The following is a 3,231-nucleotide window of genomic DNA, read 5'->3' as shown; positions in this document are numbered from 1 at the left end:
CCTCACCCCATACTCCCGCAGCACCCGGTCATATGCCTTCTTCAGATCCACAAAACACATGTAGACTGGTTGGGCATTCTCCCAGGCCCCTGTTGTTCCACAACCAGGACGGAATCCGCATTGTTCCTCTTTAATCCGCTAACGTTAATTTATCTCAAAAAGCAGAAACGTTGGCTACCTACTACTAGGATATGGTTTCACTGGAGACCAGAGGGGTGTCGTAAGACTGTGCATGGTAAAGTTAGCATTCGCAACGTATTGATACTTTGCAAGCCAATAATACATGTTGCTGTATTGTGACATTTTAGGTGTGTTCGGATGACATGTTGGACTTTATCCATGCTGGGTTAACGTTAGATTACTTGTGAAAGATGACTTTAGTCACACAAGAAGATATGTTTTCGTAACAAACAACGGTATTATGATCAACTATTAAGGCATGTCTGTAATATACCGGTAGGTCAATGCTATAAAATGCTGTAGATCAGTGCTTTCAGACATTTCTGGTTGGAGGTTCCTCCACAGCCCCATCAGCATACCTCACATACCCCACCCTATCAATTCCCAATTGGTTCACACTATTTATCATAGCCTACTAAAGTGATTATTTGTACATTTTCATTCAATTAAACTGTAAACATGAAGGTTGGTTTGGTCAGAAATTCTACTTTCTAGGCCTACGTTTCAACAGTCATCCATTACTTTTGGCTAATCATTTCAACTGTTTAATCAGCTGTTTATTTCTACTATTCATTACTTTGTTATATGTTTAAACATCAATTTTGAGCTGCTTAAGTGGATATTTTGTTTGAAACAAATAATAATAATTTACAAAAGTTATTGTTTTAATTAGTCATGCTCCACAATATTTCCAAGTACCCCCTGACAACAGCAGAAATACCGCTTCCAAATTCCGTCTTGAGGCTTTTTTGCTTTTTTGCCGCCCATGACAATTGTGATTGGTTTAAAGAAATGCCAATAAACCAGAGCATGTGTTTCTCCCATCCCAGAATGCTGTATGGACTAGCCAGACCCCCCTCCCCAGCGCTGTAGAGGAAGGTCTGGCAAAGCGAGACTAGATGTGGGATGACACTGTTTTCACCTGTATCTGTTAAAGGAGAAAAGTGTGTGCTCACCTTAAATTTTAGTTTTAAAGTATTGGCACACGTTAACATATGAGCAGGATTTGTAAAATCAACTGCTTTATTCAAGCCAATTGTTCAATATGCAACTTCCAAGTGAGATGTTGAAACCTTCAGTGTCCATTCTTAGTGAAGTAGTGTCCAGTAGTTCAAATTCTAAGACTGCATAGCAGTCGTGCACTTCCAAATACCATTGAAAGCAGGTATTTAAAGACTCAATTACTTCTAGAACTAATTACTGTAAATTTCAACATAATGCTATTGTATTTAACAAAAAGTGTTAAAAAGAAATTATGATGGGTCTAAAAATAGCTAAGATATGCTCTTTTAAAAGGATAAGTTCATTCACTTCATTTTTTGGTTGTTATAAGTATTTATCCTGTTCATACTGACCACTAAGAGACCCTTTCCTATTACACCTCCAGTGTAAGTGATGTGGTACAAAATCCACAGTCATCCCTCTGTGGAGCCCGTTTTCCACACAAGATGCTCAGTTGACTAACCCCATTAACTCCTTGATATTTTCAAATCTCATTATCTGCAGTCCATTTATTATACTATGACAATTTTATCTGTGACCTGTTTTTCAAAATCTCCGTTGGCAAAGATTAACGGCACTACTCTGTGCTGCTCTGCTCATATTCTCTGCTTTTTAATGACCTGTTGGGTTTTTGAAGCAATCCACTGAAAGGTTGACAAGCGGACCTATTGATCTCAGTGTGGAAGGATATGGCCTTCACCTTTAACATGAAATCCTGCTAATAGGCAGTGAGGGAATTCTGCCCAGGGTCTCGCTTAATGGAACGAGGAGATGTCGCTCAAGAAAGAATCAATGAGACAGTCAATGAGAATTAAATCCCGCTGTAATAAAACGGGGAGCCAAAACAAACCAGCAGTCATTTCATCCTGGGCAGCTTTTTAACAACCTCTGAATCATCTGATCAGGCCCAGGCCCATTGGAAACCCAGAAAATCTGTCTTTTGCGATATGTCGCAGTTTTAATATTATTTTATTGCGCAAGATGATATTCTAATAAGGATAAAACAATATTTTTATTTCATTATTTTTTTTTGCATCAGGCTGTAAACATGTTTATTTCCGCTGTAACTTGGGCATGTCAGCGTGGGGTTCTATGGGGATCGACTCCCGTTCAGAGCCAGCCTGAAGTGGCCACTCCAGCATCTGCAGTTTCACTTCCGCATTTGCTTCTTTGTCAGCAGAGGAGGTTTCCGTTTGGGTTCAACTCAGCTGATGTGTTCGTTGCAGGGGGCCTGTGTGTGATTGATTAAAACACATTTGATGCTCTAGTGAGTATTTGGGGCAGCATGTTAGTGTACTGTATGTGGGATTGAGTCAAAATAAACTGTGTGTGTGTGTGGATGGTAATGATGTCAGTGTGGCACATTAATGCGTTTCTAGCCACGCAGGCGCCACTGCTCTATGGTGACAATAACGGTCTGCCGGCATGTCAGTCTTTACATATCCTGTGAAATATCTCAACATGTAATAGCAAAATATTTTGTACAGACATGCATGGTTCCAAGAGGATTTATCTTACTCACTTTGATGATTTTTATTTACCGGATAATCGCTGGATGTCCCTTGCCTTGCAAAACTAATTTGGATCGTGCAGCAAGGCTGGTCTGCTTGTTTCTTTTGGGGAATGTTTACGTTATTTACTCTTTAACTGGGACGTTTTGGGACTGATTGACGCGGACTTGCTATGGACAAAACACACACTGCAATGCGCTAATAAGAGCAAATTACTTTTAACCATGTATCCAGCTAATTTAAATGGCTCATGATACTTTTTGTGATTGTTATGTTCCACTGAAACAATTTCCTTACCAAGACTATTTTGCCGCTCCACCGTCTTTGTGACCGGAGCTTAGCGTCGCCCAAGACATTTGGTATTGGTTTAAAGAAATAAAAACAACCCCGGGTGTTTTTTTTTCTATCCAAGAATGTATGTGTGGTGTAGCCAGACCTATCGCCACAGCGCTGGGGCAATGGGTCGTGCAATGCAAGACTAGCATGTAGCTAACATGCTAAGTTAAAGCACTTTGAATTGCCCTGTTGCTGAAATGTG

The 3,231-nt window shown here is 40.1% G+C and overlaps 1 protein-coding gene across 1 annotated transcript in view; it reads left to right on the top strand.

The window, feature by feature from the left end:
- dgkb (diacylglycerol kinase, beta) overlaps window positions 1-3,231 on the top strand; it is a 92,540-nt gene that overhangs the window by 912 nt on the left and 88,397 nt on the right. The window lies entirely within an intron of this gene.

This window comes from Etheostoma spectabile, chromosome 6 (genome assembly GCF_008692095.1).
Source record: "Etheostoma spectabile isolate EspeVRDwgs_2016 chromosome 6, UIUC_Espe_1.0, whole genome shotgun sequence".
Taxonomy (NCBI): Eukaryota; Metazoa; Chordata; class Actinopteri; order Perciformes; family Percidae; genus Etheostoma; species Etheostoma spectabile.
The sequence above is the reverse complement of the archived record's forward strand: the minus strand, read 5'-3'. Positions and strand labels throughout refer to the sequence as shown.